This window comes from Notamacropus eugenii, chromosome 4 (assembly GCF_028372415.1).
Source record: "Notamacropus eugenii isolate mMacEug1 chromosome 4, mMacEug1.pri_v2, whole genome shotgun sequence".
Taxonomy (NCBI): Eukaryota; Metazoa; Chordata; class Mammalia; order Diprotodontia; family Macropodidae; genus Notamacropus; species Notamacropus eugenii.
The window spans coordinates 330,923,370-330,939,949 of record NC_092875.1 but is presented as its reverse complement, the minus strand read 5'-3'; the positions used below and the strand labels follow the sequence as shown (position 1 = coordinate 330,939,949).

The following is a 16,580-nucleotide window of genomic DNA, read 5'->3' as shown; positions in this document are numbered from 1 at the left end:
GGCAAAAGTGTGGAGTCACAATATTAATAATTGATACTTGTATAGTACTTTTAAGGTTTATGATATGCCTTCTATGTCTTTCTCAAATAGTCTTGTGATTTGGGACCATAAGTATTATTGAACCCACTGCAAAGTTGAGGAGGCTAAACCTCTGAGAGATTAAGTGACTTGTTCCATACTTAATTAAAGTCAGAAGGATTTGAGTCCTCACTCCAAGTCTGAAATATTTTTTATTAAAACTAGAAGAACCACAAAAGCATGGAGAGGAGGGATGTTAATTGATGAAGGACTGAGGGAAGTAAGGGAGAAATGGAAGAAAAGCCAGTGACAGGCCAGCAAAGGAATCAGTAAGAAAAGGAAAAAATAACAAGTTTTTGTCCAAACTGGAAAATGGGGAGAACTGTTGGAGATTTTCTTCATATAATGTGAAAAACAACATGTTGGGAAAATGCATCCTATAGAGCTAGAGCGTCATAAGAACAATGCTAGCAGTGATGCATTGTCCAAATACCTGGAGCACTGCATTGTCCAAATAATTCACAATAACACTGAAGAGCAAATATAAGGGGCTGGGGGTGGGGGAGGGGAGAATACTAGAATGAGTTTTCTATGTTCACTATTTTCACTTCCATTTCTACATATTAGTCTGTAAGGGGCACTGACCGCCACACCATCTGGGACGCCATACTGACGGACATCGGGTAAACTGAGTCCGGAACAGGGAAGGGTGAACAAGATGGCGCTAGAAGGGACGGCCCCACCCCTGGTTTGTTGTTGTCACTATAGTTTAAGCTTGTGTTCATTTCTATAGTTTCAGGTGTGTTTAGGTGTGTTACCATGGTTCACTGGGCTAGCTGGCAGAGACTATATAATCAGAGTGCTTGCTTAAATAAATCGGAGTTGCTTCACTGACCTGCTCTCCCTCCTCATTCTCTTACTCCCGAGCTCCACAGGAGGATGAGCAGCCTGCTGGCCAGGCCTAAGACTTGCTCCTGTCGGTAAGCTATGCTGTAACCATAGCAACTTGGCACCCAAACTGGGGCCACTAGCAACTTGGCACCCAAACTGGGGCCACAAGCAGGGGGGAAGGAGCAGGAAGCTCAGCCAAAGGAAATTAGGTCCCTTAAGAAACTCACCTAAGGGAGATTAGGTCCCTTAAGAAACTCTGCCTGGGGGAAATTAGGTCCCTCAGGAATCTCAGCTGAGGGAGTCAGTTCCCTCAGTCCCCCCTGAGTGAGTCAGGCTCTCCAGAAGCCTAGACAGTGTACAGGAGCTATCAGGACAGGGTCAAAGGCCGATACCTGAGCACGACAGGAGACGGTAGCCTGCCTCACCAAGACCTCCGGAAAGCGGATCTGTCAAGCAGACGCAGGAGAAGATGTGCACATTCAGCTCAGTGGAAAGAGGTGTAACCGTGAGTAAGATTGAAATGGGGCAAAGCTCACAAAAGTTGATAAGGGTCAGTACACATTCTTTCTATATAACATGCTGAAGAATGTGTTCATAGAAGATGGTGGCAAGGCAGTGCAAATGAGAACATTCATCACATCCTCACAGACAGCCCTGTCAGAGTCAGAGTAGTACAAGGGACAATAGCCCAGAAAGGCAGCCAGCACTCATATATCTAAACTTAGAAGAGAGATGGAAGAACAGACAGATGATGCAGAATTTGCAGGACAGTGTTAAAGAGCTAACAGATAAATTGAGAAACCTACTGAAGAAAGAGAAAAAACACCTCAGAGATAAGGCTTTGAAACTCCCAGGTGAAAAGGAGGAGACTTGGCGCCGATGGACTTTGTTCCAGTCTCCCTCACTTCCACTTGCAGTTTCACAACTTTTTCTTTCAAAAACATTTTTAAGGAGTGGGCATAGATGTGAAATTTTCTTGAGTAAAAGTTAGAACCATCAAGATTTTTATTTTACACTATAATCCAGAAATGGTGTTAGAGAAAGCAATTTGTAATCTGAATTTTGCTGAAACTAAAAGATGTTGGAAAAATTATATTATTTAGAAAACCAAGTATTTTCACCTTTGCCTGTTTTCATGCTAAACCTAAAATTGTTAATGAATTACTATGTGTGGAAACAAATGAATGAAGTAATAATTTATTTAGACTGGTTCTGCCCATTCAGAACAGTCCTCCTATATGTTTGGGTTTGGCAGGCATGGGATCCACGCCAGTTCCTTTTATTTTGTAAAACTGCCAACACTCCTTTCATGTGGACATGGTCATCAGTCCTAAGAAAATTGTTTGGCTTGTATAATACATAAATAATGAATGTCACTTGCTCAAAAGTTGTAACAATTGACTTGTATATCAGGACAAGTTAAATTTGAGAAAGAAGGATCAGAAATGAAATCTCTTATGTATGTGAGTCCTGTTAATGTGCATTGCTTATTTCAACTCCATGGGAAAATTTCACTCCTACCTGAATTCAAACAGAGTCAAAGATGTCTTATGTTTAGGAATTCAGTTGTACCTAAGAATTTGGTTTGTTAGAGTACTTGCATAGTGGCTAAATAAAATTTCTTTTCCATAAGGTCTCTCTCCTTAGATACCTGAGTTTCAGGTATCCAGAGCTTGTGGACAGTTGGTTGGTTACCAGCTGCCAGCTTTCTTTGTGAAAGTGCCGTGGGCTGTAGCTTAAACTTGGAAGGTACCCAAAAGTTACTCAAATCTCCACTCTTTTTTAAAGTCACATGAGCAATTAAGTTGGATTTTAGGGTATAAAAATTGTGCTTCAGTTTTTGTAAGTTGCCTCCCTCCACCAGGAGGAAGGATGTCCCTTTCTCGAGAATTGTAATATCACCTATCACCCTCTGAATCGTTAAATTCCTCATACTGGTTAAAGACCTAACCCCTCCAATGTTGGGACCCTGTGAGGTAGGGTCAGCTCTACCTCCAGTCTCAGCAAGAAGCAGTTTCAGAAGCAGAGACCTTCATCCCTTATCCCAAAATATGTTGGGTCCCTTCTGCTTAAAGGGAGACAGGGTGGGGTGCTTGAGTACATGTACTTGGACACCAGAATTCAGACCAGGTAGAAAGGATGAATAGAACCCTGAAGGAATGTATTGCTAAGCTTAAGGCTGAAACTGACAAGACCAAAAATGAGATGCTTTAAGTGTGGAAAAATAGGACACGTTGAGGAATCCTTTAGTCCTTGGAACTCTCCTGTATTTGTCATAAAAAAGAAAACTGGAAAATACAGAATGTTGACTGATTTGAGAAAGATCAATGACATCATGCAGCCAATGAGTGCTTTGCAGCCAGGTTTGCCATCACCCAATGTAATTCCCAGCAGTTATAAACTTTGAGTGATTGACATCAAGGATTGTTTTTAGAGTATTCTTGTTCATACTGAGGATAGGGAAAGGTTTGCATTCTCTGTACCCAGTGTCAATCTACAGGAGCCATATCATCATTACCAATGGAAGGTACTACCCCAAGGAATGAAAAACAGTCCCACGATTTGTCAGTGGTATGTACACAAGACATTACACCCGGTCAGGAAGAGATTTTCCCCAGGTGTTGATACTCCGTTGTATGGATGATATCTTAGGAGCTCATGACAACATTGAAATCTTAGAAATTACATTACAAATGACAGAGAGAGAATTCCTCAAACAGGGTTTAAAAGTAGCATCTGATAAGATACAGAAAGACCTGCCTATACATTACTTAAGACACACCATATTAGAACATCATATCCACATTAAATCACCTGTAATAGATGTGTCTAAAATCAAGATTCTCAATCATATGCAAAAGGTGATAGGAGAGCTTCAGTGGATCAGACCACAGTTAGGAATACCTACAGGTGAATTACACCCATTGTATGACATTCTGAAAAGAGATCCTGTCTTAAATTCACCACGAGAATGGACTGCTCAAGCGTTGGAGTATATCTCCAAAATTCAAACAAAAATCGTAGAGGCTAGCACCAGAAGATATATACCAACAGAAAGTATATATATCTCTATCCTTTTCACTGTGGAACTTCCCACAGGATGCCTTCACCAAGAAGAAGGGATATTAGAGTGGATACATTTGAAGAGAGTACACAATAGGTCTTGTGTCCCTTACTGTGTACTAGTTGCACAAGTGGTTTACAAGGCAATTCAGAGAGTGAGGGAACTGATAGGAAGAGATCCTGATGCCATCTACTGTAGATATACTAAAGAACAAGTAGAGAAACGCTGTGCTGAATACTCAGAATAGCAAATCATTATTAATCAAAACTTCAAAACAGGGAACATAAATAATGCTCTAAGCATATACCAGGAGACACCATGGACATGGGCTGAGAAACACCATGACACTCCAGTCATAGGAAAGAATGTATTTACTGATGCCACAAAATTAAATAGAGAAGCCACATATGTATATCAAGATAAATGGTTGCAGGTATATGATACTCCGTTCTCATCCACCCAAAAGCATGAACTATTTGAGGTCTGGAAGGCTTTAGAAATTGATGAGCCTATCAATGTCATTACTGACAGTAGATATGTAGCCACACTTATACCAGACCTAGAGACTGCCTGCATATCAACTCAATTAGAAATTGGACAGTTGCTAGCGGAAGTCCAAAACGCCATAAAAGGACTTATGTTCCCATTCCACATTTTACATACAAGCTCACACTCCAATCTACCAGGGCCTCTAGCAGAAGGAAATGAGGTTGTGGATCGAGTAGTGTCAGGAGGTGTATACCTAGAAACCACTGAGGAAGCTCAGCAGGCTCACAATAAGTTTCATATATCAGCAAAATCATTAAGACATTTATATAAACTTACTAAGAAAGAGGCCCAAAAGATTGTAAAATCATGCACAGCATGCATTCCTTTCCAGCCACCGATGCCATGCAGAGTGTACAATCCTAAGGGATCACATCCTAATGATATCTGGCAAATGGATGTGACTCACATAGCTTCTTTTGGGAGTCTTAAATATGTCCATGTGTCTATAGACACTTTCTCTGGTTTCTTCATGGCTACTCTACGCACTGGAGAGGCAGTTTTGCTGCCCATGGCGTCCCACGACTATTAAAGACTGATAATGGCCCAGCATACACTGCTTCGGCCTTCCAAAAATTTCTCTCAGAATTAGGAATCTCTCATGTGACTGAGATCCCCTATAACCCCACAGGACAAGCCATAGTAGAACGTGCAAACCGCACTATAAAACAACATGTCCAAAAACAAATAGGGGGAGCTTCGGGACCCAGGTCCACATGATCAATTAAAATTGGCACTTTACACCATCAATCATTTAAAATTCAATGAGCACGGTCTTACATCTGCTGTGAAATACGTGGTCAGCTCAGACTGACTGCTAGAACACATACCATACTAACTTGGGGCAAGGGTTATGCTTGTATCTTTGCAGGAGACAAGTAGATCTGAGTACAGTGAAAAGACTACGGGTCGTACAGCACCAGGAAGAAATCACACGGAGTCCGCCAGAGAAAGAAGAATAAACCGCAACGTCTGAGCCATGAAATTAGGCAGCTGCATCTTACTGCTTCTAACAGTGAGCCAGGCCAAGGACCGGTATTGAACCTTTGGACATTAGTAGACATTTCAACTTTGCAGGACTAGTGAAGGGCTATCCTTGGTGTTTGTACAAATAATGTATCAGTAGGATTCAGGGAACAACTGAAGATGGATCACAAATTCTACCAGGACATTCTAATGTTAAGAAATGATGTAATAGCAATTGGGGATGAACTGCAGGCCATAGAAACACAATTGGCTTTAAGATGTGATTACAGATATCGTCATTTTTGTATGATGAACAAATTGTACAATGATACTGAATTTCATTGGGAAGAAATAAGAGTTCAGTTCCATGGTTTAACACTCACCAACGTTTCAAGTGAAATGAAATTGTTGTAAAAATTGGCATTGGTTATAAATACTCAAGGGACAAAAAAGTTAATACCTGAAAATTTTGTTTCAGACATGATGCAACTTTTTGGTCATTCCACCTCATTGTTTAATTGGCTAGGTCCATTGTTGTCAGGAAGTATTGTTATCCTGATTGTTATATGTCTCACACCAGCCTGTCTCAAATGTGCCCTAAGAACTGTAAAAGATACAATGAAGATGCTTACTGAAAATCAGTTCAACCTGAGAGATGTACAAACCCGTGAAGGTCATCAGGTATAAAACAAAAAGGGGGAGTTGTAAGGGGTGCTGACGGCCACACCATCTGGGACACCACACTGACGGACGTCAAGTAAACTGAGTCTGGAGCAGGGAAGGGTGAACAAGATGGCGCTAGAAGGGATGGCCCCACCCCTGGTTTGTTGTTGTCACTATAGTTCAAGCTTGTGTTCATTTCTATAGTTTCAGGTTTGTTTAGGTGTGTTACCATGGTTCACTGGGCTAGCTGGCAGAGACTATATAATCAGAGTGCTTGCTTAAATAAATCGGAGTTGCTTCACTGACCCGCTCTCCCGCCTCGTTCTCTTACTCCCGAGCTCCACAGGAGGACAAGTAGCCTGCTGGCCAGGAATAAGACTTGCTCCTCTCGGTAAGCTATGCCGTAACCAGAGCATTAGTTATTATTTTTTTTTTTTTTGCATTTTCTCTACTGGCCTCATTACATGACATGAAATAGTCTCTCCAAGGTTATCAATGATATCTTTATTGTCAAATCTGATTGTCTTTAATCATCCTTTGTGTTTCTTGACTTCTCTACAGCTTTTGACATTTGTCTCTCTCCAGGATTCTCTGGTATACTTAAGAATTAGGGATCTCTTATATTTGCTTGTGTCTCAAGCCCTCCACCTCATTTGTGTTCCCTCAGTTTGAGACCAAAGCACTCTCATTCCTTTTCATATATATACATATGCATGAATATATCATGCATATTCAAATGCATGATTTTATATGTACACATATGTACACCTTTGTCTTTTTGGCCATGATTAGTTGACACAAGAATTATACTGAGAAAGAAATCCTAATGAGATAGAAAGGCTATGCCTGTGTCTAAATTACAATTTCATCACAGAATATTTCCTGCAGTATTGTTGTTACAGTATACACACTCTGGTTTCTTTTTATAATAGAGTTGACTCACTATCAGGGCACAGAAATATCTGTGGAGAGGAAAAGATCCAGATAATCACAACAAAAAATATTTACCTTTTGAGGTGGGTAAGTTGTCTCCCAGGGAGATTAAATAGCTTAATTATGTAATAACACAGAAAAACGAATGAAATAGGGGTTTATTCAGGTCCTCTGATTCCAGCACCTGTGCTCTCTCTACAATGTCATTATGTCTCAATGTTCAACACAAATCATAATTCTATTTTTCCCAGTCATCTCCAAAGACCAAGGGAGCAATAAGCAATTGGAGAAGATTGTATTATTTTACGAAACTCCTTTGTTAATTTTGATTCCTCATAGCTTTGAAATAATACCTTCTTTTTTTCTTATTTCTTCAAAGATGTCATGTACAAAATTTCATCCACTGTAGTACAATACATTCAATAGTATCTTTGCTCACACCAACTTTATTGTTTTTGTTTCATTTATCTTTCCCCTAAGTAAAAGCTATTGAGTAGTCAAAGTTTTAGATCTTTTTCTTGAAGTTTCAGGACTGAGTTTTTCAAACTGATGATTGAAAATGTGATAAAAATGCCTTCAGACTTCCAAACATTAAGATTTGCTAATTCCCATTGTATATTAGTGAGAATGATTCCTCCAAATCCACCCAAGGAATTGGCTATGGAATAGGGTTATATAATATGGACAAAAATGTATAATATAAGTGAACTAAGAACAAAAGGAAAATGTCAACATATGTGTATAATAAAATCTAATCCTATTTAAAATAAATATAATTTGCATAAAATGTTGTTGAGACATTAGCAAAGGACATTCAATACTTACACAGATAAAAGATCTTTAAAGAAAAATGAATATCTATTAGAATATGTAGTGTTCATGCCTCACCGATGCATACATAGCAATTTGTAATATTACTAATTTATAATATTACCAAAGATTAATGTACGGTGTTGAAGATATGCTCTCCAAAGGATACTTTTCAGAGACTGATAAAGTGAAAACAAAATTCATTTATGAATACAAAAGAAATTCAGAAAATCATGTAAAATAATTAAATAGGTGGGCATTAAGTAGAAAGTAGCACCTCTAAACTTTCAAATATATCATAAAGTAACAATCACCACAACTATTTATTAGTGAAAAAAATAGAAAAGCAGATAAATAGAACAGACAATATGAAGCACTCAGAGATAATGGAACTCAGTAACCCAATAGTCAATAAGCCCATTAATATCTATTACTTAGAAAAGAATTTCCTCCTTGACAAAAACTTCTGTGAAAACTAGACACTGCTATTCTATATATCTATCTAGCCAAAAATCACAAATAGTTTGAAAATAGCTGTCCAGTGGCCAAGTTTGTCATTTCTTGAAATTTAATTACTGGGATTATAAAGAAAATCAAAACAAAGTTATATAATGATTGATAACATGCAAAGCACAATACAGAAGAGTATTGTTTTACTTTAGTATTCTATTTCTCAATTTTAACAAATATAATCTTATAGTAATTATATAATCATGCTACTTAAAAGTATTTATTAATTTGCTAATATTTTATTATGTGATCATTTAAATTTTTATACAAAATTATTTTGAAGTATTCAATTTGTTATGCATCATTCTTATTAATGATTCAAATAAATTTTAAAAAAAGACTGTGGTAATCTCAAAGAAAAGAGCCACCCACTTATTCACATATAAAAAGAAAAATGTATACTAAAAGTTGGAAAAGTTTAATCTTTTTTTCCTCATAAAAGGCTTCTTGGCAAAGACCTAACTTCTCTTTTCAGATGCCAAACCAGATTTTATGAACACAGAGGTAATAGGCTGTATGTTCCACTTGTTTACTTAACTGCAGTTGACAGGGCACAGCACCACATTTCCTCACAAAGTATTGCTGCTATAGACTGCGAGAGAAACTTGGAAAAAAATGTTATCCTCTAGAAAATCATTTGTGATTTTTACATATTTTAGCCACAAAGCAATACAAAGTCTGTCAAATATTAGAAATTGGAACAGATGTTAAGTTTTCTACTGCCTTCATGAACTCCTATGAAAAGACTCCATGTATCTTATATAAATGAAAAAACCTGATTTTATCCCTGAATCCTAAAGCATGAAATGAAAAAAGTTAAAGCCCTAAACAATTCCATAGCAAAATGAAAAGGAGAACTGGATTATCAGTTAATTTTAGGCATATGAAAAATATGATAGGGCTCACAATCTGAATGAGTTTAAGTAAGCATCCATATACAGAGAGAAGTTTAATTAAGAAGCACACTGGAAAAATCAACTAATTTTCTAATTAAATCTAACATACTGTTGTAAATTGGTTGCCTCTGTCACTGTCTATTGCAGGTATAATGCATACTATAAAATAGTCAATTAGTCCGTGACTTAATCAAGACCATAGCTGGTCTCTTGAAGAGTTTATTGAATAATTTTGCAATTTTCTGTGTAATATCATCTAAGATTCAGTAAAGAAGAAACTTTAATGCCAATGTGATTGTTAATACAATCAAGATGGCAGGGAAAGTGAATTGTAGGAGCAGAAAAACAGTCAAAATTGCCAGCATCTGCAAAAGGCATAAGCCTCTCTTCTACCCTACAACTACTTGCATGTGATTATATAGTTTGCTTATATTCTAAACAAAGAGAGAGTGAAACCGAGACTCATCTCTTACTGAAAAATAGTGAAGATCTGTGTGAATTTCTGTGTTTTTGTATTTGAATCCATGTGTGTTCTATGTGTCCTTGGAAGTCTTTGCCTTGAGGTATGCCATGAATTTCTTTAGCTCTGTATTAATAAGCAATTAGCATACACAGGAGGGCCTGTTGCACAGCATCTTAGTCTGCTTTTCTAAAAGGAAAGCACTTTTTGAGTCAAAAATCACTTTAATCAAACACATACATCAACAGAGAAAATACAAACAATATCAACAGACAGGGCTTCCAATTGTCTGACCATGGGCAATACATACATCATTACTGGAGAGAGAAGCACCAACATATAAGTTTGCAAAGCCAGGTGGGGGGGGGGGGGCTTCTTAAAACAACTGTGCAGACTGGCATAGGAACCTTCTTCCAAAAAGTAAGCCCCAAAGCAAAACCTCACCCCAGAGTAAATACACTCTTTACAGATTTGGAGGGCATGACCCCTGGTGAACCTGTGCCTCATTATCAATCAGCAAAAGTTGTGGGCTTTCTTAGAAACAAGACTCCCCTAATCAAGGCTCCCTCAAAAGCCCCACCTGAGGCCTAGCAATGGGCAGGGAATATTTTTAACTCCTATTACAAGCTCTTAGGCAAAGAATATAACAAAATGTTGGGAATAATTATTCTATCACAAAATGATTAATAGGTAGAATCAAGATGGTGGATTAAAGGCAGTCACCCTTCTGAATTCCCTCAATCTTACCCCACCCAAAACAATCTTAAAATAATACCTAAAATCAAAATCAGAATGGCAGAAACAGTCAAAGGTAAGGAAGATAAATTTTTTCCTGCCCTAAGAAGACATAAAAGGTCAGCAGGAGAAGTCTGTAACATTGAAGTCAAGGCATGTCTAGATCCTCCCCACATAGAAGTGGCAACAGCAACGGCGACAGCTTCATGAGCTCTCAATCCAGAGATTATAAGGGCAGGGGCTAAAAATTGATCAGAAAGAGATTTTAGAGAACCTTTGGCTGATATTGAGTACACCAAGCAGTAATTGAAAACTACTACCCAGGCAGAGCAAAGCACTGATGGGAGTCACAAGGGAGAAACAAACCAGGTCACAGTTACAAAGTAAAGAGAAGCATTAGCATAAGTAGTAGAAAACTATGGGCTTTTCCTGGGGAAAATACTGTAATGCACATCAAGAGAACAGTGAACCTACTTTTCTCAAGATTATGTTACCTTGAAAGAAAAAAAAAACTTCCTTACTCCCAGAATTATTTCTGAAAATGGTGACACAGAAAATTTCTGAAGCTTGGGACAGTGCTTCCTCACTGCCAGGTGAATAAGCTAGATTTTAACATAAATTTAAAAGTAAAATATGAACTGAACTGATATACGAAAGTTAACTGAAAAAACGAGCAACTAAGAAAAAAATGAGATTTTTACCATAAAAAGCTATTATAATGGCAAGGAAAACCCAGATATAAACTCAGGAGAAGATAACAATGTGCAAACAGCTGCCAAAAAACATCAAAGGGCTCCATGGGGCCAATCTTAGCAAGAATCACTAGAATTGTTTAAGAAAGAAATAAGATTGGTATAGGAAAGAATGTGAAAAGAAATGGTGCAAGAAATTTATGAAAATAGAATTAACAAATTGGTTAATGAAAGAAAAAAATGCTAAAAAAAAAACAAACAAAATGGGGAAAAAAGTAAGAAAAATCCCCTGAAGAGAAGAAATTTTTATTTGGCAGAACAGTGAAACAGAAAAGGAGGTAAAAAAAATTCATTGAAGAAAGGAATACCTTAAAAAGCAGAACTGAACCAAGAGCATGCTAAGTGACTCCATTAAACATCAAGAAACAATAAAACAAAGTAAAAAAGAGAAGAAAATGAGATATTTCATTGGAAAAACAACTGACATAAAATAGATAGGAGAGATAATTTGAGAATTATTAGACTACCTGCAAGTCATGATCAAAGAAAGATTCTGAACATTATATTTCAAGAAATTATCAAGGAAAACTACCCTGATATCTTACATCTGGAGGGTAAAATAGAAATCGAAAGAACCTTTTAAGCACTTCCTGAGAGAGATCCCAAAAATGAAAACTCCTAGGAATATTATATTCAAATTTCAGAACTCCCACATCAAAGAGAAAATACCCCAAATAACTAGAAAGAAATCATTCAAATATCATGGAACCACAATTATTCTAATGAACTACTGGTGTAGTAGAGAATTGGTCCTAACATTGTGGAAAACAATTTGCAAATAATCCCAAAAGGCTATAAAACTATGCATACCATTTGAATCATCAATATCACCACATGATCTGTATCCCAAAGACATCCAAGAAAAAGGAAAAGGAGTTATATCTACAAAAAATTATAGCAACTCCTTTTGTGGTGGCAAAGAATTGGAAATCAAGTTGGTGTTCATCATGTGAGGAATGGCTGAACAAGTTGTGGTCTAAAATTTTGATGGTGCATTATTGTGCTCTAAGAATTGATGGGGGGGGTGTAATTTCAAGAAAAAAATGTCAAGAACTATATTAACTGTTGCAAATTGAAGTAAGAAGAACTTGGAAGGTCATTGTGCATAGCAATAGTAATGTAAGGATGATCAACTGTGAAAGAGTTGGTTCCTCTGATTAATGCAATGATCCAAGACAATTCCAAAGGACTTATAATGAAAAGAAATGCTAACTACCTCCAGAGAGAAAGAACTGATGCATTCTCAGTACACGATGAACTATAATTTTTCTCACTTTTTAATTTTTCTTGCTTTTTTGAAGTATAGTTATTATAGAAATCTGTTTTATTTCTTCTCAAGTGTAAAATTGAAATCATTTTGTATGCTTTCTTGGTGGTTGTGGGAGTCAAAGTCAGAAGGAGGGAGGGAATTTGGAACACAAAATTTCAAAAGAAAAAATGTTAAAAATAGATAAATAATACATTTTAAAATCCATTAATAGCTCTATTTTTAAAATTGATCATGAACACTTTTCTCACTGTGTCAACATTATAGGGACTGTCTGTTTTGGTGGTAGCCAGAACCCAACAGCCACAATATTGGCTTTAAGTATGTCCAATGTTTATAATCTAGTTACACTTTATAGATAGCAGAAAAATTTTCATTTCTGATATTTTAAAGTGATCAAAACTGCAAATAAACAATCAATTCTTTTTCATTCAAGTACATGTCTTGTTTTTCCCCAACATGTATCCTTTGTTCCAGGCTAGCATACTTTGTATGCTTTTCATCACATATCATATGCTCTGTGCATTTGCTCATTTTGTCTCATACTTTCTCATACTTTCCCTTCTCTTCTCAAACTATCTACATTGTTGCCATCTTTAGGAGTTACTTTCTCTCATTAAATTTTCTCTCATGGTTCAAAACAAAAATGATATTTCTCCTTCTTGATTCCCCAATAAGTTTATTATCAGTAATAAAGATTTTGATAGTTTATGGATTTATTCACTTAATCAATCAAAAAACCCTTTATTTATTATTCAGTATGGTAATATTACTCTATTTCACATTTCAAAATATTTTATGTAGTTTATATATCAATTTTCTCACAATAAAACTCTGAGCTGTCTTGTACAATTTTCCTGCATCTATGTGTGTGTGTGTGTGTGTGTGTGTGTGTGTGTGTGTGTGTGTGTGTGTGTTGGGGGAGTCAGGGACTGAAGCTCAGAAAGTTTAAGTGATTGACTTCTTTTCCTTCTCACAGAGAAAATTAAGTGACTGAGCTTAGATTCTTACTTAATAGATTGTTACTTAATATTTTGTTTTGTTACATTATTCCCACTATGCCATACTCCTTAATATATCCAATCTAATATATTATATTCCTCAAATACTACTTTGTGAAGCTGCCTAATTGTTTTACATATGTGAACTTAGCATCTCCAAAACAATTCAATGTTAATTTAAATCTTGAACTATCTTGGACATGATACATACACAATATCATGATTTATTGAAACCAAACTGAAGTTTTAACTACCTATACTTTGTTAAATGACTGCAATCACATTTAACGTTTACCAAATAGTTATCACTCATCTTTTCATGCATTATATATCACCATAAGGACTCTTTAGAAGGAACTGAAAATTTTCAATCTAGAAAAAGGGAGGCTTAAGGAGATCATGAGTGTTCAAGTATTTAAAAAAAATTGTGAAATTCAAATTATTTATACTTCTTCCTGCTTGATTTCAAAGTCAGAACTAACAACAGTTACAAGATTCAGAGAAGCAAAGTTAGCCTTGCTATGTTCATGGGGTAGAGAGAATTTACTTACTAAAAATTAGAGATATTCAAAAGTAAAACAGGATAAGTTATACTTTATCAGACCTCACAAGAAGCATTTGAGCTAATATTGAATTTCCATTCAGTGTATAAATTATAGAAAGAATTCTTTGTCAGTTGGACTAGATGGCTTCCCTAGTTTATTCCAACTGTTAGATGCTGTGGTTTGGTGTTTATTGGTACAAATAGCAAATAGTCATATCACCATAATATTCTGAAACTCACCTTTGGAAATTTCAATAACGATCCGTTCATTGTGCTATTAACGATAACGGAGTTCTTCCCAAAATTTTGTTTTAGAGACTCAAAATGTCAATTCCATACTCAATGAATCTTATATCTGGAAGGATTATGTCTCACCATATTGTAAGACTTAGTTTAAATTGTAGCATGGAGATATATAGTAAAAATTATCATGGGGGCAAATCAACAATTAGTATGTATATTTAGTAATGCAGGCTAAACTGAGTGCTTGAAAACCTTTCAAAATATAGATAATGAATCAGCAAACCGTATAAATACTCAATGAAATAAATAGCTTCAGTAATTTCTTCCTTGAGACATGTAAGCAGGATGTACAACTTAATATAAATAACCAAGTGATGAGAGACAGTAAACCCTTGGATCTAGCCCTGACTACCATTACTTGGTCTTGTGACTCGAAGAGATTTACTTCATTTCTGTCTAAAACCGGAATAATTCTCCATGTCATTCTTACCTCATCAGCTTATCATAAGGATTAAATGAGGTAACAAATGTGAAGTATTATTAGAGTCATGGTGGATGAGTAAATCTTCAAGGGACCTTAATTGTTACCCAGTGAGTATGACTAAAAATCTCTAGAGAATTAACAATTATTTAGTGACACTGCAAGAATAATTTCCAAAGGACATTATATTATTTAGCTCAAACTGAGGTCAAGGCAAGATTGAGTGGCTTGCCCAAGCCACACAGGTAGATAATTGTACACAGTAGACACCCAGGACTTCTGAGGACTAGTCTTTCTCTCTCTCGCTCTCTGTCTCCCTTCCTTGTTCCTTGTCTCTGTCTCTCTCCCTGCTTCTCATATATATATATATATATATATATACATATATATTATATGTATTAGATATATATTATATATAATATATATGAAATGTGTGTGTATGTGTTTAACTACATGCTACTAGCTTTGTTTGCAAATATTTAAGCTGCTAGGAAAAGAAGATGAGTACATTTGAATACATTATTTGCTTTTTCTTCAGGGCATACACTATGAAATGTCAAATAACCAACTGTTGTTGCAGCCCAAGAATTGAAACTGGATACATGGAGCTGGGAGTGATACAAACAGATGCGAAAATTAAACCCAGGGGAATTTATGAGTTCTGTAAGAGAAAGTATGGGAGAGAGAAAATCAAGAGACCCAGAGCAAAATCTTTGGGAATAAATGCAATTATGGGATGATATAAGGGTGATGTTCTAGCAAAGAATTTGAGGAGTGATTTGAAAGGTATAAGAAGCACCAGTAGATAGCAGTGTCACAAAAACTTGGAGCAAAAAGATTATCCAGGAGGAGAAAAAATGTTCATCAGGGTCAAATGAAGGAGAAAGTTCAAGAAGAATGGGGCCATCAAATTTGGAAATTAAGAGACAATTGAAAACTGTGGAGAGTAATTTCAGGTGAGTAATCAGGTTGGAAGACAGATTGCAAAATAATTAGTAAGTGGGAAGAGAGGAAAGAAAAGGGAGATTTTTGGGGGAATACTCTATAAAAGGTCTTTTTACCGAATTCTCTGTTTCTCCCACTCATTGAAGTTTGATATGAACAAGAGAGTGAGGAAAGGAGTAGGATAGGTAGAAGGTACTATAACAGCACATTGAAAATAGAAAAGTAGAATTCTGACAATAATAATGACTATTTTGAACTCACATTCCACTTTACTGAATATGGTAGAAAGTTTTTTAAGGTAGTTTAGCACATTTGATTCTATTAAAAGTTTTGAATTGTAAATTAAAAAAAAGTTATATCTCTTGTATTTTTTTATCAAAATTCCTGGCATAAAGTTTCTTTACAATATTCTTTTGTGGCATTTCCAGAACTTTTTTAGTTTTTTTTTTAGATTGTCTTTTTGAAAGATAAAACTATAACCCCAACCTATGATAACTATGAAAGACTTTCACCTCAACTGAGCTCATCAGAATTTTCTCTACACAAAGAAAATTCTTCCTAACTTGCTCAGTATGGTCTGACAGGACCTTATTTTTAAATCTCTTTGCACGTTGTTTCAGTTTGCAGATTTCTAAATGCTCCAGTGGAACCTTGCTTCCTCTAGTAACCTAATTGTCTTCACTCTCACATAAGGCAAATTAATTGTCCAGGAAATGAACATTCAAAGGAAGTGTGTGTGTGTTAAATGGTGAATGCACCTCTTTTCAACATTTTTTAATGTATGCTTCTTGCTATTGATCAATTCCCCTGGTCTGTAGGTGAATTTCAACTTCTTATTTGTATATCCCTTGGAGC

The 16,580-nt window shown here is 36.2% G+C and overlaps 1 long non-coding RNA gene across 1 annotated transcript; it reads left to right on the top strand.

The window, feature by feature from the left end:
* Positions 1-896: 896 nt before the first annotated feature.
* Positions 897-6,453, top strand: LOC140501510 (uncharacterized). Its single transcript, XR_011966211.1, has 2 exons — positions 897-998; positions 5,391-6,453. It is a non-coding gene; the product is annotated as an uncharacterized lncRNA (long non-coding RNA).
* The last annotated feature ends 10,127 nt before the right edge of the window (positions 6,454-16,580 follow it).